The following is an 18,724-nucleotide window of genomic DNA, read 5'->3' as shown; positions in this document are numbered from 1 at the left end:
ACATGAAAATAAATATAAAATGTATCATATACCTCAATATAAGAACTAAAATTATAGAACTTTCTGAAGAAAACATTGGAGAAAATTGTTGTGACGTTGGGTTAGGCAAACATTTCTTAGGACCAAAAGCATGAACTACTAAAGATAAAAGATAAATTGTGTCAAAATTAAACTTCTGCTCTTTTTTTTTTTTTTTTTTTGTCTTTTTGCCATTTCTTGGGCCGCTCCCATGGCATATGGAGGTTCCCAGGCTAGGGGTTGAATCGGAGCTGCAGCCACTGGCCTATGCCAAAGCCACAGCAACGCTGGATCCGAGCCGTGTCTGCAACCTACACCACAGCTCATGGCAACGCCGGATGTAACCCACTGAGCAAGGGCAGGGATCGAACCTGCAACCACTGCTCCGTGACGGAACTCCAAACTTCTGCTCTTTGAAAGTCATTGTAAGGGAAACTGAGAAGGCAAGACTGGTATAAAATATTTGCAAATACATATTTAAGAATATGTGTATGTTATTTAGGGCAAGTTTTAAAATTCAGAAATCAATAATAAGAATATGATGCCATTAAAAATGAGGGAAAGATTTGGTGCCACAGAAGGATATTGATTACTACATGAAGAGTTCTTAATATTAGTAGCCATTAAGGAAATACAAGTTAAAACTAAATGGAGTTACTATTTAGTAAAATGAGTTACTATTTAGTAACTCCATTTAATAATATCCACTAGATTGGCTAAATTAAGCAAATTGACATTACCAAGTGCTGACAATGATGTGGAGTAACTGGAACTTTCATATGTTGCTGGTGAGATTATAAAATGGTACAACCACTTGGAAAACAGTTTGGCAATTTCTTATACAGTTAAATATATGCATACCATATAGTTCAGGAATCTCACTCCTGGGTATGAGTGAGAAATGAAAGCATATAACCACGCAAAGAGTGTATGCAAATCTTAGAAGTAAGGAAGAACCCATATGTCCATCAGTTGGACAGAGAGGCAAAGCAGGAGAGAGGTTCATTCTGCCTCATTTTTTTTCTCCACAGTTCTAAAGAGCTCTTTTTGCCTCTGAGAATTCTGAAAGCTCAGACCTATCACTCTCTGCTGGCAAACCTTCAGCTGTTTCCTATCACCCAGAAGATCCGATCCAAATTCCAAACATGACATGCACAGTGCTGGTGACCTGGCTCCTGTCCATCTTGATTCCCATTTCCTTCAGAGTTTCCTTTGCTTTCTGAATTATCGATAAGTGAATGTTCCCAGACATTAGCTCTGCTTGGGGCCTGGTCAGAGCAGCAGTGTACTGGCCTTTAGGTTGTAGGTTTGGGGAAGGCAGGCAGAGGGGGAAAAAAAAGGCTAAGCCAGAATTCTTGCTAGGAAGTGAAACACATTTGCTAGGCAAGAATTCAGAAGGGCAATTGAAAGAGATAATGAATCCTACTTCTTGGAACTCTAGGGGAGTTTCTAGCTCAGAGGCTTGTTTGCAGGAATTCTTTAATAAAACAAAGGTACTGGATGTGGGAGGTGTTGTGAGCTCAGAAGTGAATGCTGAAGTTTCTAGTGCAGGTCAGCACAATAGAAGAGGCAGCATTGCACAGTAGCTAAGAACATAATCCTCAAGTCTCCAAACTCTGCCTTTCCACCTGAACAGCTGTGCTATTTCGGGCAGGCAGCTGACCTTCAAAACCTCAGTTTCCCTATCTGTAGTCAGTAAATGCGACAATGCATTTAAAAGCATTAACACAATCCCTGGCACATAGCAAGCCCTGATCAAACGGAATCCCTTAAGTGTCAAGAAGAGGAAGTAAAGTAACTAAAGTCTCTCTTTACTCCAACTGGAGCATTTGAAAGGTGATGAGTCCCTAAATCTACCTGAGAAGAGTAGTAGAAGGTGGCATTCAGATGAATTAAAGGTTACATCTACACCTTGTAAGGCTAGAAGCAGTGCATAAGGAACAATGGCTACGAAAACGTGAGTGAATCACTTTACCTCTTTGGACCTCAGTTTCCTTATCTATAAATCTGGACTTGATGATATTTTACAAACCTTCCAGCTCTAAAGTGTTATGACTCTATAAAATGGGATGGGTTGTTGAATTATGACAAAAGTACTCTTTCATTTTATATGACCTTAGAGAAGAACAATGCCCTCAGATGATGTGACATTTTCCAGCTCTAACTTGCCTCATTAATTCAGGATTGAAGCAATAACAGATGGGATTGACAGTGAAATTGAAATTGAAATTAGCACATAAATTATATAGAAAACTATTAATTTGGTATAGCAAACCATGGTTGTTCACAAAGTTTGGGATAATAGTTTTGTTGAGGAAAGTTTCTTCATTGGTTAAAAGTTCATGGATCTGTTTCTCTTAAACTAATTCCTCTTAATGAAATTCAAACTAGTTGAAAAGTTTTCTGAAATTATTAATTTGAGTCTAAAAATCTTTAAAAATCTTAATTCAAGTCCAATATGGAGAATAGGAATGCAGTAAATATGAGTTCCTATGCTTTTCTTTTTTCTTTCTCGTCCTATCATAGCTCCCAGCCTAATGGCACTGGAGTCTACTGAACACATTCATTTATGTGAACTGCTGCTTTGCTGAGCTGTTTTCTGTAAAAGGAGGAGAAGACTCAAAAGCCCCTTCCCAGAAATCAGCTGGGATCTGCAACCTGTCAGAACTCCCCAGTGGGGGCTGTGAGCTAAAGCACGATCAATTCCAACTTCCTTAAACTTTGCAAGGGATGGTTTGCCAAGATCTCAATTTCAGAGTTATACTTTACTGCTCAGGGAATCAGTCAGTTGCCTTTAAATGCTTCTCATAAAAATTAGATACCAATGTAGTTCTCTAACAGCCAAGGGAATTTATAGAAGGCATGGAACTTAGCAAAGAATACTTGATATGTAGAAATTTCAGAACCAATGATTTCTGTTTCAGGAGTATCTGTTGCAATTACAGACTCAAAATCAGAAAGAAAAAAAAGTCCTGTCCTTCCTCTCAGCTGAAGCTTTTTGTCACTGAGTTCACAGAAAGTTGGCTGAGGAAAACCTTTTATAAATATGGATTTATGTATACCCCTTCCATCAACTGCATAGAGGACAGAGAATATAGCTGGTAGAGAGAAGGAAAATGTAGGTAAGAGAAATATCTGCTGGACCAAGTAAAACAACCAGAACTTTCCCAAATATCAACAACAGCAAAAAATCCAGGAAGTCCATATTTTGTATAAGCATGATGGAAAGAAATGAAGCCTCCCAAAAGAGGGCACTTACAGTGAGATTTGAGCACTTGCAGATGCAAAGATTAAGGATTGTGTAAATATTATCTCCAGGGACCTGAAGGTAGAAACAGCTCATCACACAGTGAAAAACTGCAGACCTATAGGTCTCACAGAAGAGAATCAGCAACAAGGGAAACAAGGGAACACGGGAATGTTGTCACCAGCCTACTCCTCTGGCCCATGGAGGAGCAAGTGGAGGTTGACACCAGTGCATTGAGTGGTATTTTCAATCATGGTAATTAAGATTAACTTAACAGGTAATAAGGTGGAATGCTGGTCAGAGAGCTCACAAAGGAAGGAGATCAGGTCTTGTATGTGAGCAGGATTTTTGGAAATGTCTCTCAACTCCAGAGAAACTTCTGTAATTAGTAGCAGGGACTTCTGCAACCTCTGTAATTAGTAACAAATAGTAGCCACTTTGAGCTTTCGTGTGTAAGTGAAACGCCAGTGAGCATGCCCCAGTAATGATAAATGCTCTGAAAACGTTCTTCGTGAGGGGCTAGTTTTGTGAAATGAGCTATGTAAATGTGGAGCCAAAGATAAATTGTAGAGACAACAGAGAAGGTACTGCTCATGGTTTTCCTTCCTTGCTCTGCCCTCATGCTTTGACTCCAAATCAAATATTGAGTGAACATGTTAAAAATATCTGTTTGAAGTTGGACACAGTATTAGTCTGTCTGAGATGCCCATGTGTCTCTGTCCAGCCAGTGTAAAATTCAAACAGCTCCTAGTTCAAAGCTTGGCTTGAGTAACTCTCAACAAACCCTTGATTATTTTCACAAAGAACCGATGTCCAAGACTCCTAGAGATGCTGTTGTAGAACCCTTCTAGTTTGTCCAATGTGCAGCATCCCTGACTAGCAGAGGTGAGTTTCTAGGACTCTCTAAAAAACCAACTCCTATAAAAAGCAGTTTTATAGCCCATTTCCATCTGGATAAACTACAGTTTCCATTTGTATTTCATTAACTCTTTTCCATTTTAGTTCTCTCATTTCAAAACATCACGCATGCTACAACTGGTCTTATCTGTCAGAGTCCCTTGTAAAAAGTGGTTTAGAAATATCTCGATAATGTCTCACTTAGAAGAGGCTAATATCTGGTGGCTAATATATCCAGTCTGTTTCCAATATCTAGTTGAAAAAAGAAGTCAGTAATAAATTATTTGTTCCTACAAACGCAGAGGGTTTTAGTAAATTTGTTGCAGTGGATCTGTATGGTGTGTGTATGTGCATATGTGTGGCACTACATGTTATCAGAGAACATGAACTTGTGTACAGGATTACATGTGACAGAACAATGTCCTGAATAATTAAAAACATAGTAATTTATTATTCTTAACCTGATAGTGTATTCCAAGTTACTTAAATCTTCCTAGGCCACCCTTTTGCATGAAACCAACAACATACCCACTTACTTTTAGGTATGCTTAACACCCCACCTTGACAGAGTTCCTGTTCTTTTAGAGCTGGGCATCCAAGACAACCAGTATGTGTCCACCTCTGTGATCAAGCTGTTCAGAGCAGTAGAGGTTCCTGCTAGGCATAAGTTTGAGACTGTCCCAAAAGCTCCAAAGAGAGAAGGAAGGTTAATTCCAGGCTGAAATGCGACCAGTGTGAACACTTAGCTGCTCCAAGGAATCAAGACCAAGGAAAATAGAAGTGCAAGCCCCTTCTTCATAAGTGACCAGTGGGAGACTCACTTCCTCCTCTGATCTCATGCTTATGAGCAACAAATGCAGTTTTAGAAAGATGCTAGCGTTCCCCACCCCTCACCCACTTTGCCTGTGTGTCAAGGTGTGTCCAAGTCATTCTACTCAACGGGAGACACATGGTTCAATTTCACCCATTTGGTGGGTTTCTGAAAATGAGAAAAATAATTCCAGTTCCTTTATGTAATTTGAAAATTAACTTAGATACTCCTCTAAGATGAAAAAAAAGCTCATACCCATGTGATGAGAGAAAGCAGGAAAGTAGCTGAGTTCTGTTCTTTTTTGCTTTGCTCAGCTCTGCTGCATGGGACTCAGATGAGTATTTCTGTCAAAGGAGTTTCAAATCTAATGTTCGACTAGGAAATTCATAATCCTTTGAGAGGAAACAAACGAGTGGTTTTAGAGAAACTAGACTGACTAGATTCAAATCCAAGTCCTACCACCCTAGTTATGTGACCTTGAACATTCACTCAACTCATTTTCTTCACCTCTAAAATATGATACTGTTAGTATCTGTCCTTAGAGTTAATATGAGGATTAAATAAATAGTATCTTTAAGAGGTTTAATAGGAAAAAATCAGTATGTATTAGGTACTATTATTATTTTCAACTAGGCGATGGACTCTGGTTTTTATCCTCAGTTCCAATTGGCAGCTAAAATATCTCACTACCTCCCCCTCCAAGTTACTCTTCTTAATCTTGAATATGGAAAGTTAGAGTCATGGAGTGTATCATAGAGAATGGTGCTATGGAGACTTGGAGTTTGTGTGCCAATGAGAAGAAAAGAAAGCCAAAGAACAGAAACAGGAGCATCTTTTCACTGACCAGAACTAGAATGGTCCTGTTAGGCCAGTTAGGCTGTACAGCCTTTTGTTCCTTTGATTCCTCTTTCTTCTCTAATCTCAAGTTAGAGGTGCCTCCCTCTCCTTCAAAAATGAAGGCTAAGTATCAGAGTGTCTGTGAATTTTCAGACTGCAAGGGGCTGGTTTTGAGGAAAGTAATGGCAAGAAACACACTGTCTTTGGAGAGTATATTTTGTTGTAATTAAGGGAAATGATCAGCTTTACTTCTCTTGCAGAAATAGGCATTGCCAATTGAGTGGTAAAATATGTAGGAATGAGGAACCACAGCAGATTCTTATTTTAGTTATGTTCTGTAAAGTTGCTACAAACACTGAATCAGCAAATACTGAACCATTGCTCCTTAATAGGGTTAGGTTCCTGTGAGCCTCTGGTCACAACAGTTTCTTTAACCAATCAACACATAACCCTATTTTATGTAGGTTTCTGTTTAAAGATACCTTATTTAATATATACGGTTTGTTCCTTAATATTTAACCCGTGGCCAACAGCAAGCTTATATAATGCACATATTTTCTCCGTAAGACCCATCACAGCATTTTTGCACTTAAGAACAGTAGGCAGCATTTCACCATTATCTTTAAGGGCCATGTTAAACACCAAAATCATCAAAAAGGGACATAAAGAGGCAAAAAATCTGGCATTAAATAGACTGTAAAAAGAACACTTGTTTACAGTGAGAGGAGCTGAGAGGAGAAGGCAGAGTGTCACCCTGTTCAGTGTCAGCTGGGATATGCTCATTAGGGAATTCATGGTTTTTACTCTTCTGTACATTGTCCACGCATGACTACAAAAGCACCACAAGTATGGATTTGGGGGCCACAAATAAATTTTAATGAGTAAGCAAATTCGCAAATACAGAATCCATGAATAATGAGGATAGAGTACCAGTGTACTCTTCCAGCAGTGTATATAAATTCCTCTGTTCTACATTCTCACAGCACTTGGTGGTTTCAGATTTTCATTTTTACAATTTGGTGAATGGTTTTATGTGTAGTTACCTCATTATAGCTCTCAATGCCTTTAACATAAATGGTACACAATAGGCACTTGATGTATATTCAATGAATTAATACACAGCCCACAGAATCGAACTAGTTTGCAAATTAGGAAAGCTTCCATAAAAGTTCATTTTTTTTAGGCTTTATTGGAACACTGCGGTATCTTTTTTAAATGTCAGGCAGATCAGTTACCTTGTCAAATTCACAAAGAACAAAAAGTGCTATAAATACGTTTACATTATTTTTTTGTGAATTTTTTTTCTCTTCACTCATTTAGAGGCATTCAGGTGATTTCTAATTATTGCACACACAAAAGAAAATGTCATGGTATATTGAAACATTATTTCCTCTACTTCCTCCATCCAGTAGCCTTTAGGGATTGAAAACAAAATCCTTAAATTTTAAATCAAGGTTGAAACTGTACCAAACTTTACCAGGAGGAATAAGGTCCAATATATAGCATATATATAGTTGTTTTATACTCTCTGGTTTTTGACCTTTTTGAATATAAGAAATGATTAATTAGTTTTATTCGTGAATGTTTACTTTCTTTCTAAATGTACTTTCAATCCTTATGTCTTCAGTGTAGTTTGGATGTTTCTTCTAAGAACATAGTATTCACTTTCCAAGTCTCATGTGAGACACCAGCTTTATTTGTTTAAATTACTTGGAAAATTTTATAGTCATATAGTATTTAACTTGGCAGTTTCATATAGGAGCATAGAAAGGAAAGCTGCCTTAAGTTTCACTAAAATGTGAAAAGACAAGTCATGGCATCCTCAATCTTTCATAGCCTTCTCTAAAATGGCTTATTTACATTACTCTTTTCTCTGAGACAAAGCAGGAAGTTGCCCAGACTTAAAAAAAAGAGTTGCTTTTGTTTCTAAGGAAGTGGATTAATTAACCATTTGTGATATTAACTAATTAACCTAATCTACATATACTTTTCAGACAGAAAAAACATAGTAATGTTGCAAAATGCAGGACCCAAGAATTGTCAACGCTCAAGGGCACTCAAGGGGCTCTCTTCTCTAAGACCCCTTTCTCAGTGAGAGGATTCTACACTGTTGACCCCTCTCTCAGTGAAGATGCTGGAGAGGTGATTATTGTTGTTTTTATGTATTGACTAACCTAGTGTTTTAGTCTGCTCAGGCTGCTATAACAAACTACCATAGACTGGGTGTCTTTAAGGGCAAATATTTCTGTCTCCCAGTTCTGGAGTCTGGGAAATCCAAGATCAAATTGCTGGCAAATCCAGGGTCTGTGAGGCCCTGCTTCCTGTGTTCTCTATGTTAGGCATAGGAGCTCCTCACTGTCTTAGACCAACTCCACCTTATTTACTTCTGATACTGATAGTGATGCTGTTTTTTGTTGGTTGCCAAAATCCCTTCATCCCATTCAGTTTACTCTGCTTGCTCTTCTTCCTCTTCTTCTTACACCCATTATATTGTTGTTATTTTTCCTTTTACGGCCACATCTGCAGCATACGGAAGTTTCTGGGCTACAGCCACAGCAACACTGGATCCAAGCTGTATTTGTGACCTACACTGCAGCTTGCAGCAACGCTGGATCCTTAACCTGCTGAGTGAGCCAGGGATCGAACCCACATCCTCACAGACACTAAATTGGGTTTTTAAGCTGCTAAGCCACAATGGGAACTCCCCCTTACTGTTCTAAACGTTCCATGAAGTTTATATTCAAGATCCTTAAGAGGCAGTCCTGTGTTTCCCCAACTCCCATAATACACGCACATACCTTTTAAGGTTTTTGTAGTTGTTGTTTTTTAATGTGTGTATGTGTTTGTTTTGTTTTGTTTTACAGTTTTGGCACCTGTTCCCACTAACTTACTTTCGTGACTTGGATTATGACCTCCCCATGTAAGGGAAGGCAGTATAGTTACTGCCCCATCCCCATTCCTACCACTGAAATAAAATTCATGTCTCCTACACTTCTAAACACTACTAGATTCAAATAGGCTGACAATCTGCAACTCCACCTAAAGATCTCTCAAATCTTGCAGGTAAGAAATTTTATTTTCATCACAAAATATGTGCAATGATTAACCTGTCTATGTGAACTTCTAAAAGATGATGAATATTTTCTAAACTACTCTTCCCTTCATTAACAACTTATGATGATTATGAATGTATGTAACCCTCATTTGAACAAAATTTCGTACTCACTATATAGGTCACATGTATATATGATGTGCTGCGTTCCCTGTTGTAGAAGTAGCACATAGGAATATAGTAGGCATTCAAAACATAGGTCTTAAATGAAAGAACATTTACAAGATATTCCAACTCAGAGTGTCCTGGAAAATACAAATTAAAGTAACAATAAACTATACTTTGCATCTATTAGACTATAACAATTTTTTTTTTTTTTTTTGCTTTTTAGGTATGCATCCATGGCATATGGAAGTTCCCAGGCTAGGGGTCAAATCAGAACTGTAGCTGCCAGCCTATACCACAGCCACAGCCACAGCAGCAGCCACAGTAATGTGGGGTCCAAGCTGTGTCTTCAACCTGCACCACAGCTCGTGGCAACACCAGATCTTTAACCCACTGATCGAGGCCAGAGATGGAAACCACGTCCTCATGGATACTAGTTGGGTTCATTTCCACTGAGCCAAAATGAAAACTCCACAATTTTTTGAGTTAAGATTCCTATTATTAAGGAGGATGTTAAGAGAAGGTATTTTCATGCATTGTTTTGACAATAGGATTGTTAACATCAATTTGAAAGGAACCTGGCCCACCTATTAAAATACGGTACACATACCCTTTAAATCAGCAACCCAGTTCTGAGAATCCTTCTCCTAGGAAGAGAGAAACCATCTATAAGAACATAGAGTCTATAGGTAGCTATGTTTGAATATGTATTTTATGTATGTATATGCAATATGCAATAAATATATATATGTATGTTCACTTGAGAGGAGGAAAAATAAAACATTTGTGTTTTTTCAACACTGGAAAATTAGGTAAATTATTATATATCATATTTTGAAATGGTGTATGTCATTAGAAAGATAAGTAGAGCTGTAGCATTTGACTCAGAGGGTTTTCCATGAATATTACTAAGCAAGAAAAGCAACAGAGAAAAGACTGCATAATATAATATTATGGATCCACTTTTCTTGATTTTCTTTGATAAAATGTGTGCCACTAAATACCATTCTTCTCTTGGTTGCTCAAGTTGGTCCTCCTTGTTACCCTTATGGTCTCCTGTCATTAATGACACTTCCAATCTAAGGCAGATGCCATTCAAACAGGCTATCAGTTGTCTTTACTTTTCTAAGTGTGGTGGTGATTAAATTGTGGATTTTTTTGTTTGATTTTAATTCCCTGGATATGGAGAAGTTGATGCTTCATTTTGATAACCTGTATTCTTTATTTCTTAATTATCACCCTTGAAAACATTTAATGAATAGATTGTTCACTTAATTTTCCCTTTACAAATGAATTAGCATTCTTTATTCTTCTTTTTAAATGATCTTAAAATGGCGTTTTTGTGTCAAAGCAATTTTAGAAAAATCACAATAGGAAAAATAATAAAGTGTCTCAATAACATGGAAATATTTTCTATTATAGATGTGTTTCTAGCTATGAGTTCACAGATCGTTAGTTTTGCAATCATGATTTTTCACTGGAAAAGGAAAAAGTTTCTATTTTTTTCTTTAACAAGCATGGGAAAAGTAATTGTATAATTTTTCAACAACATTGAAATGATATGTGTGCTACTCAAAATATAGCCTCATATCATTCATTAGCTCATCTACCCACTAGATTTACCACACCTTTACAATCATATGTGCATGAAATAATGTAATAAATTTGTAGGAGTTCCATTGCGGTGCAGCAGAAATGAATCCAACTAGGAGCCACGAGGTTGTGGGTTCCATCCCTAGCCTTGCTCAGTGGGTAAAGGATCTGGCATTGCCATGAGCTGTGGTGTAGGTCGCAGACATGGCTTGAATCTGGCGTTGCTGTGGCTCTGGCGTAGGCTGGCAGCAGCAGCTCCGATTAGACCCCTAGCCTGGGAACCTCCATATGCCATGGCCCTAAAAAGACAAAAGACTAAATAAATAAATAAATAAATAAATAAATTTGTATATGACTTGCAGCCACGGCATTTGTGAATTTAAGATGTTTATTGGCTTTAGGTTTGTAGGTATCATTCATTCATTCACTCATTCATTCAACAGATGTTAGGCTGCACTGCATTAGTTGAAAACTATGCAATAGTAAATAAGAAAAGTGGTGTATTCTTTAATCCATGTAGCTCACAATATAGAGGAGGAATTTTATGAAAGACACATACAAATAATTAAGCTAGGACCAATGTCATAAGTGCTGTTGAGGACTATATCTCTTGCTATAAGTCTTTACAACATATGAAAGAGACTCAGGATGATGGGAATAGGTAACTTGAGGAAGTGAGGAGTGAGCTAGAGCTGAAGGCAGAGCAGGAGTGAACCTAGTGAAAGACTATGGGAGTGTTCCAGAATGGGGACACAACCTGTACAAAGCTGGGGCAAGAAGGAGCATGACGTGTTGAAGGCACAGATGAGAGCTGTGCACACAAGCACTGAAGGGGCACTAGGAAGTGGTGAAGCTATAGGGGCCACAAGGGCAAGATCAGGGCTTCTGAACTGTCTGCCTTCAGAATAACTTGGGAAGCTTGGGCAGCCCCAGACCCTTCAAAGATACCCTTCATGGACCCAAGCAGGCCCATGCAGTGCTACAAAGATCCTGAGGGATTCTCATGTCAGGCAGTGTTCAGAGATGCTTGACCAGGCCAGGCAGTGCCTTAGACTATGTTAGGAATTAAGATATTTCTCTAAAAGTGATGCATTTTAATTGGAGGACAACAAGCTCAGATTTGAGGGTTGAGAATACCATTTAAGCTGCTATGTAGAGAATACGTTGTTGGGTTGTGGCATAGTGGATTCATACACAGGTAGCTGCATAGGTAGTCTAGCAACAGGTCTCAAGTGAAGGGACTGTGGAGATGGCTGGAATATTGAAAAAATAAAATAAAATAAAATAGTGATTTAAAGAATTCCTAGTAGATTTATCAGAAAGATATTGCTTCATTCACTTTTTGTGTCCAGCATTGTTGTTGAAAAATCAAACATTAGTCAGATTCTCTTTTTATCTCCAGAAGTTTTCAGCATGTTCTCTTTATGTTTCAAATCTCACTATAATATGCTTAGTTGGGGTTTTAAACTTCTTAAATTTAAATTTTTTTTCTTATTTATCTTTTTTGACACACTTTTTGGCATTTATTCAGCTAGAGGTCTTATATATCTTTCTTTAACTCAGAAATTCTGATTCATTATTTTTTCAACTTTTTGAATTTACTGCATAAACACACACACATACATACACATATACATATTTTATTCCTTGTTGAAATATTCTGAGAGAGTTTATCACTTAAACTGCCCATTTTTTTTTTTTTTTTTTTTTTTTTTTTTTTTTTTTCCTTGATTAGTATGAATCGAGTGATCTACGAGAGACGGGATGAGGTTGACTACAACTCACAACCATGTCCCATGAGCAGACGAACCCACCTCATGGTTCCTAGTCGGATCCGTTAACCACTGCGCCACGACGGGAACTCCCTAAACTGCCCATTTTATAACCAGTTTTCCAGTTTTATATTCTGTTCAACCCATCCAAAGAGGTCTCTACTTCAGTAATGATGCATTTCACCCTAATATTTCCAGGAGGATCCTATCCAAAACTGCTTGTTCATTTGCCATGTTTCCAGTATCTCACCACTTCTCTTCTGTACATTCCATTGGTTGATTTCCCCATGTAAGTCATTCTATTTGTAGTGTGGTTTTTTTTCCTCTGTTGTTCTCTGGCTTAACAAGTATGTTGGGTGGTAATGTTGCTTCAGGGAAGAAAAGAAAAAAAAAGCAAAAGTCCAGGTCTTGTTTGTGCTCTTAAAACACATTCTGCATGTGTATGGAGAGGGGTGAGCACCTCAGGACCATTCTTTGTTCCTCCCTCCACCTCCACCCTCCACTTCCTCTTGCTGCCAAGCTCGTCAGCATAACTGTTTTGTACTTCAGAGTTACTCTTACTGGGGCAGCTGCTTCTAATAGCCAAGAGGTGGGGTTGTTTAGGGGCCAGTCAGGCACAGGACTTCCTGCTTGTGGCTCTCAGAGCCTTAAGCAAGGTGCTTATGGCATCTTCCCAATGTTCCTTATTGCTCTTGGCTGTGCTGCTGTTGCTTCCCTATCCAGAATCAAATAGATGGGCAATAATCTGGGACTTTGGCTTTGAAGCACTGGTGTGGGTCTAACCTGGATAAATACAACCTGAATGCCATCCCTGACCCATTCCCTGCTGGGATCCAGGCCGTATTTCCCCACCAACCACCACTGCTCCCACCACTAGGAACCTACTCTTTCTTCTCAAGGATTCTTCTTGGTTTCTTGGTTATTTGCTGCGTAGGGTTTTGACACCGACCAGCCTTCCTCTTTTCACTCTAGAATCTCCATGGTAGTTAGATGAGTTGAAACAACATCCATCCCAGTTTACATTTCTTTATCAAACCACTCCTAGTAAGTCAGAATCTATCCTTGTCCTTTAAAAGGCCTTCTATAGACATACATGTAAGAGTACTGTGCCCTTAAACTTTTCCAGTAATAGTTTTCAACCCTCAGAAACTTCCATTCTTTGTCCAAATTATTTCTAAATACCTTCTCATAAACTGCTTTACTTTTAGCAGAATGTAAATCCCCATGATAGTCCCACAGGCAGACAAGGCATGAAGTTTCTTATAAAATTATGATGTGATTAATTTTTCTCATATTTCTAGCTTTTTCTTCATATATTAAGATCCTCTAACATGTTTTTATAAATGTTTATGACTTTATGGGGGTGTTTTTATATTATTTTATATTATACATATAAAAGTATTCACCTTAATTTAATATTGTGACTATATTTGCAGTAATATTTGTCTAAGAAATCTCTCACCATTTGCTTTTATGTTCAAAATTTCTGCTTGAAGATATACCCCAGCTATGGATTAAGTATTTTTAAAGCAATTAGAAATTTTTTCACTTTTATAGAGGAGTGTAAACCATCCATGCTTAGTTTTACTTTTTCCATATGTTTTCCTGTGCGTTGTTTGTATTTTGTTATCGTTTTGTTTTCTGCCTTTTGGAATATGGATTTTTTCCCTTCAGTGGTTATTTAGTAATTTTAAAACTGTATTATGTTTTAAATTAATCATGAATTTTAAAATAAATATTTCTCTATCAAATTAAGGAGAAATCCACAAGATGAGGAACCTAGCAAGTCATTATTCCTCCTACACTTTATTTTCCCGGTATTTTTAATATACTATAGAGACTTTTGGATTCAGAACATTATGAAGATTCCATATCTTCTGCAATAGTCATTTTTAGCATTGATATTGCTTTTTGTGTGTGTCTTTTCTAGGGCCACTCCCACAGCATATGGAGGTTCCCAGGCTAGGGGTCTAATAGGAGTTGTAGCCACCGGCCTATGCTCGTGCCACAGCAATGCGGGATCCATTGTGCTTGGGAGATGATTGGTCCATCTGGAACAGCCTGTTTCAGTGAGCTATTGTTACATTAACAAAATGCTCTACTGTTTAGAGATTTAAAACAATAAGCATTTAATTATTACTCAGGCGCCTATGGATCAGCTGGGTAGTTCTCTTTTTTTTTTTAATTTTTTTTGCTTTTTACTTTATTTTTTTAGGGTTGTTCCTGCAGCATATGGAAGTTCCCAGGTTAGGGTCAGATTAAAGGTGCAGCTGCTGGCCTACACCATACCCACAGCAATGCAGGATTCAAGTCATGTCTGTGACCTACAACACACCTCATGGCAACCCTGGGTCCTTAATCCACTGAGTGAGGCCAGGGATCAAACCTGCATCCTCATGGATACTAGTCAGGGTCATAACCCACTGAGCCACAATGGGAACTCCTCGGTACTTCTGATGATAGGAGCTAGACTTGGCTGCTCTTCTTTAGAATTGCTCATGTGATGGAAATCACCTAGTGAATTCACTGACAGATGGCTTCAGGTAGGATAATCTTCCTCTGGTGCACATTTTTCAGTTGGCTAGCTTGGGCTTATTCACAAGGTGATGATGGAGAATCAGGGAAGAGAATAGAAGGACACAAGACCTCCTGAGGCCTGGCATATTTTCACTTATACCACATTTTTATTGGTCAGAGACACATTTTATTGGACAGAAACATCTCAGATTCAGGGATATCATATTGTCACTTATACCACGTTTTTCTTGGTCAGAGACATCTTTTATTGGGACATCTCAAATTGAGTGATGGAGAAATGGAATATACCTATGGATAAGAGGAGTGGCAAAGTGTGCGGATTTGAAGTGGATGAATATTTGGAGACATTTTTACAAAATAATCTGCCATGATACCCAAGTGGTCTATCAAATTAGGAATTTTCTTCAGTTTTGTCTGTGGTTATAATTTCTTTTCAATTATATTTTTTGTTATTGTGTCACATTCAGAGACTATAACTTAGTTTAAATCTTTGATCTCTATTCTGCATATCCATCATCTTTTTTTCTTTTTTCTTACTAGTCATGTCCTTCCCTTTTCTTTTTGTTCTACATGCTAGGAAAATTTTTCAAAATCATTTTGGTCACTTCCTTAGATTTTCTGGGTGACAGTACTGTTCTTTACTACATCTAAATAGTTATTCGAAGTTTTGAATTGCATTTTTTATGTCTTTGCAATTCTTTCTTGACTAATTTATTTTTCTCTCATCCTATTTTGCATGTTTCTTCGCATTTCTCTCATAAATTTTCTTTTTTTTCCTCCGCGAGTCATAGATGATATTAAGTTTTAATTCGGTTGCCAACATGTAATAATTAAGAGATTTATTAGAAATCCTGAATTCCAGCTCTTTTGAAGTGAGGGATCTGGTAACAATACGTCTCAGATCCTGGTTGCAACAACAGGCTGTGACTTCTCCCTTTAGATAGAATATTTGAATCCAGTTCGCTACAAACTCTACCCTCCCTGACCCTGAGACTAAATTGTACTTTATCATTATACTCATGATTTTTTTTATCTTATGCTAGTGTTAAATAGGAAATAAAATATTCTTGATGCCTATTCTAGATACTTATGTCCATCAAAAGGTGAGAGGGGAATGAAAGAGTGAAAGGGCTGCTTGTTTAAGAAAAATATTATAGTGTACACTGTTTATGTGGTTGTGAAGAATGTTTCTACATGCATCATATGCAAACAAAGCCTGTCAGTCCTGAAAGAGCTCCAATTAGACCCTTGCCTGGGAACCTGCACATGCCGTGGGATCCAAGCCGCATCTGCAAACTACACCACAGCTCATGGCAATGCTGGATCCTTAACCCACTGAGCAAGGCCAGGGATCGAACCTGCAACCTCATGGTTCCTAGTCAGGTTCGTTAACCACTGAGCCACGATGGAAACTCCCCTGATACTGCTTTTGGATCCAAAAATTACAGAGTTCCTGCTGTGGCACAGTGGGTTAAGGATCTGACTGTAACAGCTTAGGTCATTGTAGAGGTGCAGGTTCAATCCCTGCCTTGATGCAGTAGGTTAAAAGATCTGGTGTTGCCACAGCCATAGTGTAGGTTGCATCCGCGGCTCAGATCCAGTCCCTGGCATAGGGACTTCCATATAGTATGGGTGAAGCCAAAAAAAATTTATAATCATTTGTTATGAGTCACTCTTAAGACATTGTCTATGCTGATTGCCAGTTTTATGCCATGACTTTTCCATTATTGATGTTCTTATTAAATTGGGATTGAATTTTAATTTTCAAGGATCTTTTAAGCATTAGATTCTGTACATAAAGTACAAACATAGTGCCTGGCACAGAAATAATCATTTAATAAAAATAATATTATTTTCTTATTTTGGGGGGATGTGAAGGGGCATTTTAAATTAGTAAAATAATAGCCTTTAAAAAGAGTAGCAGAGTTCCCGTCATGGCTCAACAGTAACAAACCTAACTAGTATACATAAGGAAGCAGCTTCCATCTTGGCCTTTCTCAGTGGGCTAATTAAGGATCCAGTGTTGCCGTGAGCTCTGGTATAGCCTGCAGATGTGGCTCAGATCCCACATTGCTGTGGTTGTGGTTTAGGCCCGCAGCTATAGCTCTGATTTGACCCCTAGCTTGGGAACTTCCATATGCCCTAGATGCAGCCTTAAAAAGACAGACAAAAAAAAAAAAAAAAAAAAAAAAGTAGCTTTTAAAAACTACTAATGGTGTTCGTTATTTGTAATTTATCACTTTGAAAATACATCTTCAGTAAGCCCCCCAGAGAAGGAAAGTATAATTTCATATCTTTGCATATATAAAATAGTTTTTTGTTATCTGAATGCACAAACATGGTTAAGTATGAGAGTTTTGTAGCATATTTATTTCTAACTTTGCACTTTTTTATCTTGAATTTTCTCTGTGTTTAGTTTTTCAGAAGAGAAATATAAGGCCATCCAATTTTTAACCTTTATAGCATGTTTTCTCCTCTCCACCTCTTCTCCTTCCTTCTCAACTTCCTTCTTCATGCTCATCCTCTTCTACATCTGATTGATTATAGAGTTTTTTGTTTACATAGTTGATGTTTCAGCAAGTTGTAAATATATTTCTATTCATTGTGCTTTAAGCTATGAATTAGAAATTAAAGGAAAAGTTAAGAAAATGCTCATCTTTTGGGGCATTTTCTACTGTAGCTGGTGAAAGCAGAGATTAAAAAATACCACAGAATTAGCTACATCTAGAGTCTTGATGAAAATTTTGATATGACCAAGAAATTTTGGACATTAAGCTATGATAGATAGAATTTCGCAAAATGATGTTTTTGTATGTTAAAAAGTTTAATGTTGTCTTAGCAAGATCAATATTTATCTACAAAGAATATTCATGAGATGGCTGAAGTTAACTTCAAACTTGTTAGAATACTTATATTCATAGCTACATACTTGAGTTTCCACTGTGGCTCAGAGATAACGAACCCACCTAGTAACCATGAGGATTCGGGTTTAATTTCTGGCCTTGCTTGGTTGGTTAAGGATCTGATCCGGTGTTGCTATGGCTGTGGCATAGGCTTCAGCTACAGCTCCGATTCAACCCCTAGCCTGAGAATTTCCATTATATACCACAGGCACAACCATAAAAAATAAAAAATATAAAAAATGTTATTATAAAATAATGTATGTATTCTCCATGTTGTACAATATATCTGCATAGCTTTTAAATTTTATTTATGATAGTTTCTATCTCTTAGTCCCCTAGGCCTATCTGCCCCCTTCCTTCTTCCTTCTCCCCACTAGTAACCACTAGTTTGTTTTCTATATCTGTAAGACTTGTTTTTTTTTATATTCTCTAGTTTGTTTTAATTTTTAGATTCCATACATAAAAGATATCATAAAGTATTTGTCATTGTCTGACTTATTTCATGTAGTGTAATGCCATCCAAGTCCATCTGTGTTGTTGCAGATGGCAAAATTTCATTTTTTATGGCTGAGTAGTATTCCATAGTGTGTTTCTGGAAACAGGTTGCTTCCATGTCTTGTTTAGTGTAAATAGTGCATTTATGAACATTGGGATGTATATTTTCTTCTAATTTAATTTAATTTTTTAAATTATTTCCCCAAGACAATTTTTTTCCTACTGTACAGGATGGTGACCCAGTTACACATAACATGTACACATTCTATTTTCTCACATTATCATGTTCCATATGTGACTAGACATAGTTCCCAGTGCTACACAGCAGGATCTCATTGCTAATCCATTCCAAAGGCAATAGTTTACATCTAGTAACCCCAAGCTCCCCAAACACCC

At 37.6% G+C, this 18,724-nt stretch overlaps 1 long non-coding RNA gene across 2 annotated transcripts in view; it reads left to right on the top strand.

The window, feature by feature from the left end:
• Positions 346-18,724, top strand: part of LOC102159607 — a 30,656-nt gene continuing 12,277 nt past the window's right edge. The window contains exons 1-2 of one of the 2 annotated variants that reach the window (XR_307914.3): positions 346-1,975; positions 8,675-8,873. This is a non-coding gene — a long non-coding RNA (uncharacterized LOC102159607). The other variant, XR_001301305.2, reaches the window with a different exon arrangement.

Source organism: Sus scrofa, chromosome 15, assembly GCF_000003025.6.
Source record: "Sus scrofa isolate TJ Tabasco breed Duroc chromosome 15, Sscrofa11.1, whole genome shotgun sequence".
Taxonomy (NCBI): domain Eukaryota; kingdom Metazoa; phylum Chordata; class Mammalia; order Artiodactyla; family Suidae; genus Sus; species Sus scrofa.
Note: the sequence above shows the minus strand (reverse complement) of the source record. Positions and strands in the feature narration are given on the sequence as shown.